The sequence below is a fragment of the Schistocerca americana genome, chromosome 4, assembly GCF_021461395.2.
Source record: "Schistocerca americana isolate TAMUIC-IGC-003095 chromosome 4, iqSchAmer2.1, whole genome shotgun sequence".
Lineage (NCBI taxonomy): Eukaryota > Metazoa > Arthropoda > Insecta > Orthoptera > Acrididae > Schistocerca > Schistocerca americana.
The window spans coordinates 611,760,799-611,769,018 of record NC_060122.1 but is presented as its reverse complement, the minus strand read 5'-3'; positions in this window follow the sequence as shown (position 1 = coordinate 611,769,018).

Below are 8,220 nucleotides of genomic sequence, written 5' to 3'. Positions count from 1 at the left end.
TTCCTTGCCGATTATGTAGAGAACTGCCGGCCGCTGTGGCCGAGCGGTTCTAGGCGCTTCAGTCCGGAACCGCGGTGCTGCGACGCTCGGAGGTTCGAATCCTGCCTCGGGCATGGATGTTTGTGTTGTCCTCAGGTTAGCTAGGTTTAAGTGGTTCTAAGTCTAGGGGACCGATGACCTCAGATGTTAAGTCCCATAGTGCTTAGAGCCATATGTAGAGAACCTTCTCATTCCTTACCTCATCAGTCCACCTGATTTTCAACATTCGTCTGTAGCTTGACATCGCAAATGCTTCGATTCTCTTCCGTACTGGTTTTCCTATATCTCATGTCTCACTACCATAGAATGTTGTGCTCCAAAAATGTACCTTCTCAGAAATTTCCTCAAATTAAGGCCTATGTTTGACAGTAATAGACTTCTGCCGGCCAGGAATGCCCTTTTTGCCAGTGCTTGTCTGCTTTTGATGTCCTCCTTGCTCCATCCGTCGTTGGTTATTTTGATGCCTAGATAGCAGAATACCTTAATTTAATCTACTACGCGACCATCAATCCTGATGTTAAGTTTCTCGCTGTTCTCATTTCTGCTACTTCTCATTAGTTTCGTCTTTTTTCGATTTACTCTCAGTCCATATTCTGTATTCATTAGACTGTTCATTCCATTCAGCAGACCATCTAATTCTTCTTCACTTTCACTCAAAATAGCAATGTCATCAGCTAATCGTATCACAGATATCATTTCACCTGGAATTTTAATTCCACTTTTGAACTTATCTGTATTTCCATCAATGCTTCTTCGATGTACAGATTGAACAGTAGTGGCGAACGGCTACATCCCTGTATTATACACTTTTTAATCCGAGCACTTCGTTCTTGGTCACCTACTCTTATTATTCTCTCTTGGTTCTTGTACATTTTGTATATTACCCGTCTCTCTCTATAGCTTACTCTTATTTTTTTCAGAATTTCGAAACATCTTACACCATTTTACATTGTCGAACGCTTTTTCCATAATGTCAAATCGTTTGAACGTGTTTTTTTTTTTTTTTTTTTTTTAGTTTTACTTTCATTATCAATCGCAAAGTCAGAATTGTCTCTCTGGTCTCTTTACCGTTCCCAAAGTCAAACGGATCATCTAACACATCCTCAGTTTTCTTTTCTATGCTTCAGTATATTATTCTTGTCATCAACTTAGATACATGAGCTGTTAAGCTGATTGTGAGTTAATTCCCGCACTTGTTAGCTCTTGCTGTCTTCGGAATTGCTGGGATGGTATGATGGTATGTCGCCAGACTCATACATTGTACACATCAACGTGAATGGTCGTTTTGTTGCCACTTTCCCAAATGGTTTTAGAAATTCTGATGGAATGTTGTCTGTCACTTCGGCCTTATTTGACCTTAAGTCCTCCAAAGCTCTTTTAAATTCTGATTCTAATACTGGGTCCCCTATCTCTTGTAAATCGACTCCTGTTTCTACTTCTACCACGTCAGACAGATCTTCCCCCTCGTAGAGGCCTTCGGTGTACTTTCCCACCTATTTGCTCTCTCCTCTGTTTTTAACAGCGAAATTCCCGTTGCGCTCTTAATGTTACCACCTTTGCTTTTAATTTCACTGAAGGTTATTTTCGCTATCCTATATGCTGAGTCACTTCTTCCGACAATCTTTTCTTTTTCGCTTTCTTCAAATTTTTCATGCAGCCATTTCACCTTAGCTTCCCTGCACTTCCTATCTATTTCATTCATAAGCGACTTGTATTTCTGTATTCCAGAATTCCCCTGAACAATTTTATACTTCCTTCTTTCATCGAACAACTGAAGTATTTCTTTTGTTACCCATTGTTTCTTCGCAGTTACCTTCTTTGTACTTATGTTTTAATTTTAGCTTCTGAGTTTTCCCCCTTTAGAGATGTCCTTTCCTCTTCAACTGTACTACCTACTGAGCTACTCCTTATTGCTTTACCTATAGCCTCAGAGAAGTTCAAGTGTATCTCTTTATTCCTCACTAGTTCCGTATTACACTTTTATGCGTACTGGTTTTTCCTGATTAGTCTTTTAAACTTCAGTATTCTCTTCGTCACTACTACGCTATGACATAAGTCTGTATCTTTTCCTGGGCAAGTCGCACAACCGAGTATCTGATATTTTAATCTCCGTCTGACCATGATGTATTCTAAATAAAATCTTCCTGTAGCTCTTTGCGGCTGTCATAATTTTATAAATGGTAACTTCTGTCTAGTAGCATTTCGTCAGTTCAGTAACTTTATGCTTTGTCGTCAACAAGCTATTGTGTAATAAGCTAGCTTTGTGATGACATTCAACTTATACTTATTCTGAAACTACTTCTGGTGCTTGGATGCCGCTTCCGTAAATATTGCCTGGATAAAGGAGAGTGTGTTCGTTAGTCTTCCCTTTACTTCTCCAATTCTGCCATTCAACTTCTGACCTTTTCTACCCATTGCCTAAATAAGACTTTCCAGTTCCATTAATTCTGCGTTGATCGTCTGGATTTTTCTGTCAATGTGCAGAACAGGTGTATGATTCATGCTCATATTTATTCATAGTTTGCTGTATACCGATACAGTTACGTAGACGTGCCCTACTTTTTAAGCAGAAGCTCCTGAAGTTACAACGACTGTCATTTAATGTTCTTGTTTTCTCAATAACCAGAAAGCAATACTGCGTGTGGTTCCAACATCAGTGCTTAAGCTAACAAATTCTTTGAATGCCATGTCAGTACCCACATGTGCTTGCTAATATGTTTTAAAGTTATATTGTCCTGTCTGAATGTGATAAAGAAGTTCACTTAATCGCTTTGACCAGGGATCAGTGGAATGTACCTTGCATATCTCCGGGCGAATAAACCATGTCTGTTCAGTCGTCTGTAGATTGTGTGTCTGAAGACAACTGTTCCAGTGGCTGCGGTAAGGTCCCGAGCAAGGCTACCTGCAGTAATTCGTGGCCGTCTACGGTCACTGATGGTGAGACATCGGTCTTTTTGTGGTGTTGTACACTGTGGACGTCCCGTACTGTAGCACCTGGACACGTTTCCTGTCTGCTGGAATCGTTGCCATAATCTTGAGATCACACTTTGTGGCATACAGAGCGCCCATGCTACGACCTGCTGTGTTTGACCAGCCTCCAGTCGCCCTAGTATTCTTCCCCTCATAATCCAATAAATATGTGTTCTTTGAGCCATTTTCAACACACAGTCACCATCAGCACGTGTGAAAACTTCTGCACACTTACTCGCTGCACCGTACTCTGACATGCACCAACGCACTTCAGCGTGTGTCAACTGCTGCCAGCTCTACCGTGCGACGACCGCAGGTCAAATGCACCGCATGGTCATACCTCTAGGTGATTTAAACCCGCAAACCTCCGACCAGAGCTTTGTTTTACCATGTATCAGCATTATCCTTAATTTATGAGCATGAGTGTAGTATCAAAGTTAAGAACGAGGGTTGTTCAAAAAGTAAGTTCCGATCGGTCGCTAACTGGAAACCACAGTGAAAATCCGATAAAGCTTAGCACAGGTGTGTTGGGCAGTGTCTCTAGTATGCCCGTGGATCGCGTTACGTCGTTCATTTTAGTTCTGAGCACACAGAGAGACATAAACATCCCTAGAACAATAAAGTCTCCCGCCAAGTACGACGGCCTGGTGAGAAATTTCGTCTGAGCTGTGCAGCTAACATTACATAACTGTCGTGCGTTTTCTTCTTCAAGACAATTCTCAGCCGCATTCTGCAGGGGCAATGCAGATACTCCTGCATCGTTTTCAGTTGGAAATATTTAATTACCCACAATACAGCCCGTAATTGTCTCCCTCTGTGTTTCATCTTTGCTCACATGAACCGCTGGCTATGAAGACAACATTTTGGCACAGACGACGAGCTGTATGCCAGCGTAGAGAATTGGCGGAAAATCACTGGCAGGTGCCTTCTATAACGAGGGTACTGGAAAGCTGGTACAGTGCTACGACAAATGTGTAAGCAGGAACGGCGAATATATAGAGAAATATCTGGAAAGTCTAGCTAACTCTTGCAAATAAAATGTTTCTGTTTTTCTCTGTGGTTTCCATTCAGCGACCGATCGGAACTTACTTTCTGAACAAGCCTCGTATATTCACAGCTATTGATAAATTGATTAATCAGTTGTGCGAGGACTCTCGAGCAGTATAGTGGAAAGACAGTCGTTATGTGAGTATATAGAAAATTATGCTGTCGATAATACTGTCTAAGACAAAATACCACGCACCGAATGAGACGGAAATCAGTAAATGGGACTTACATGTACAGACAAACAAATGATAATAATTGCAGAAAACTTGGATTATTTATTCAAGAGAAAGTTCTTCACAAATTGAGCAGATCAGTAACGCACTGGTTCACTTCTGGCCATTTAGCAAACAGCTATTCGGCATGGCATTGATTGATAGAGTTGTCCTCCTAAGGGATATCGTGCCAAATTTTGTCCAACTGACGCTTTACATTCTCAAAATAACAAGCTGGTAGGAGCTCCCTGCCCATAGTGCTCCAAACGTTGACATGGGGAGGGATTCGGCGACCTTGCTGGCCAAGGTAGGGTTTGCAAGCACGAAGACGAGCAGTTGAAACTCCCACCGTATGTGGACGGGCATTATCTTGCTGAAATATAAGCCCAGGATAGTTTGCCATGAATGGCAGCAAAACCGGGCGTACAATATCGTCGACGTACCGCTGTGCAGTAAGGGTGTCTCGGATGACAACCAAAGTGATCCTATCATGAAAGAAAATGGTATCACTACTGATTGTCGGGTCGTACTACGGACAATAGTCAAGCTGATATCCTACCACTGTCTGGGGCGCCTCCAGACACGCTTTCGCTGTTTATCAGGGCTCATCACTAAAGACAGTTCCACTCCAGCCAGTGGGATTCCAGGCCTTCAAATGTCTAATGCTTACTAGCTACACAATACAACAGGATCTAGAGTGTCGACTAATCTGGCAGCCGTATGTCTTCTAGATACATGAGAACTTGCGGAGCAATCTGTTGGAGATGCCGGCCGGAGTGGCCGTGCGGTTATAGGCGCTACAGTCTGGAGCCGCATGACCGCTACGGTCGCAGATTCGAATCCTGCCTCGGGCATGGATGTGTGTGATGTCCTTAGGTTAGTTAGGTTTAAGTAGTTCTAAGTTCTAGGGGACTGATGACCACAGCAGTTAAGTCCCATAGTGCTCAGAGCCATTTGAACCATTTTTGTTGGAGATGGCATGTAAAACATGTCAAGAATCAGTAGAAACCATAATTTAACCTTACGATTCATGCTGTGTGTCGATACAAGTGGAAATGCGCGAAGCAACTTTGCCAAATATAGGCATGTAATTACAGTCTTACTTAATTTATTTTCATATACGCTACTGTATATAAGTAATTATACAACAAGAAAATGTGTGATAGCTACATGTGTGTTATTTATTCCTGTATAACAACTACTGTCTACTGATATAAATGAACGGTCACCATTATGGCCGAGTGGACGAAACAATCCGCTCTCAACGATCTTGTAGTAAGTGGCTGGTCCATCAATTATACTGGAAACCAGGAGAAGAAGAGAATGATACGCTACTTCCTGATAACTGATAACATACGTGCTTTGATTGTCAAACCATGTAAGTGCTGGGAGGTCAGTCTTATTCTTTCACCTTTAATACAACCTGAGGACATTGCTTTGAACACAGCGATTAAGTGATCTTCGTTATCACATTCAGACAGGACAATATAACTTTAAAACATATTATCAAGCACATGTGGGGACTGACATGGCATTCAATGAATTTGTTAGCTTAAGCACTGATGTTGGAACCACACGCAGTATTGCTTTCTGGTTATTGAGAAAAGAAGAACATTAAATGACAGTCGTTGTAACTTCAGGAGCTTCTGCTTAAAAAGTAGGGCACGTCTACGTAACTGTATCGGCATACAGCAAACTATGAATAGATATGAGCATGAATCATACACCTGTTGTGCACATTGACAGAAAAATCCAGACGATCAACGCAGAATTAATGGAACTGGAAAGTCTTATTTAGGCAATGGGTAGAAAAGGTCAGAAGTTGAATGGCAGAATTGGAGAAGTAAAGGGAAGACTAACGAACACACTCACCTTTATCCAGGCAATATTTACGGAAGCGGCATCCAAGCACCAGAAGTAGTTTCAGAATATGTATGAGTTGAATGTCATCACAAAACTAACCCGTATAGCCCGGTGTCAAGAATACAGTACATGGTCACTGGAACACTGGTCCCATGTTATGTACACGGACGAGTTCAGGTATAGTCTGAACAGTGATTCCCGCCAGGTTTTCATCTGGCGTGGACCAGGAACCAGATACCAACCATTTAATATCCTTGAAAGGGACCTGTACGCAGGTCGTGGTGTGATAGTGTGGGGTGGGATTATGATTGGTGCACGTACACCCCTGCATGTCTTTGACAGAGGAACTGTAACAGGTCAGGTGTATCGGGACGTTATTTTGCACCAGTATGTCCACCTTTTCAGGGGTGCAGTAGGTCCCACCTTCCTCGTCATGGATGATAACGCACGGCCCCACCGAGCTGCCATCGTGGAGGAGTACCTTGAAACGAATGGAGTGGCCTGCCTGTTCTCCAGATCTAAACCCCATCGAGCACGTCTGGGTTGCTCTCGGTCGACGAATCGCTGCACGTCTTCAAACCCCTAGGACACTTCAGGAGCTCCGACAGGCACTGGAGCAAGAATTGGGGCCTATACCCCAGCAGCTGCTCGACCACCTGATCCAGAGTATGCCAACCCGTTGTGCAGCGTGTGTACGTGTGCACAGTGATAATATCCCATATTGATGTCGGGGTACATGCGCAGGAAACAGTGGAATTTTGTAGCACATGTGTTACGGGACGGTTTTCTCAACTTATCACCAATACCGTGGACTTACAGATCTGTGTCGTGTGTGTTCCCTACGAGCCTATGCTATTAGCACCAGTTTTGTGTAGTGCCGCATTGTGTGGCGCCACATTCTGCAATTATCCTTAATTTATGAGCATGAGTGTAAATACAGCGCTTCCTGATAACTAAGCAGCGAGTGTACGTGTATGCTCGAGTGGTTAAGCCCTTTACACAGGAAATCACCAAATTGTATTGATGTTATAGATTTCAGGTTTTGAGTGTCCTGGGTTGTTTGATGATGATGATGTTTGGTTTGTGGGGCGCTCAACTACGCAGTTGTCAGTGCCTGTACAAATTCCCAACCTTTTCCCAGTCCAGTCTCGCCACTTTCATGAATGATGATGAAATGATGAGGACAACACAAACACCCAGTCATCTCGAGGCAGGTGAAATCCCTCACCCCGCCGGGAATCGAACCCGGGACCCCGTGCTCGGTAACCGAGAACGCGACCGCGAGACCACGAGCTGCGGATTAGGTTGTTTGTGTGTGCTGATTTCACGCAGCTATGCCTGTTCAGCGAGAAGCGCGTCAGCAGAAAAATGTGGTGTGATACCGGATAGCGCACATAGCTGGCCCGCGAAGCGTCTTTCATATGCATATCGGTTGGCTGCTGCATTCATACTCTGTAAGAGCAGCTACAGCGTTCTCAATACTCACATGGTGTCTGTCTTGCATCACATTGACTCTTTGGTAATGTTAATGCACATCTCAAGAATTGGTGTATTTACACATCCCTTTTTGTGGTTGGAACATCTGCGTTTTAGTCTGTTCTAAGGCTTCACCAATATCCGAATTTGGCGTCCTGCCAAATTACTAATTATACACCAGTTTCCTTCTTGTTCGTCCTACCAGGTACCCAATTTTGACCAAATTAGAGATTTTGTATCCTACCAATTTATCAATTATACAGCCAGTTTCCCAATTTCCCAATTTAGTACCTTACTGACCCATCGAACTGCCCATTTTACAGGCCATTTTATCAGTTTCCAGGTTTGGCGTCCTGCCAATTTACCAGTTATAGAGACCATTTACCAATTTTATTCCAATTAAAGAAAATATGATACAAAACTCTGCTGCTGTAAGTTCAACAGTTAGCACTTTATGAGGTGCAAGTGAGTGTCCTATTATTGATTGATAGTAGTTAAAAAATAAACAAACAATTTTTATATGATATATTTGTTTACAACCAACAATTACAATAACAGCCAACATTTGTCGTGCTATATTCCTCATGATTGCTTGATGGGCCAAGAAACCTTG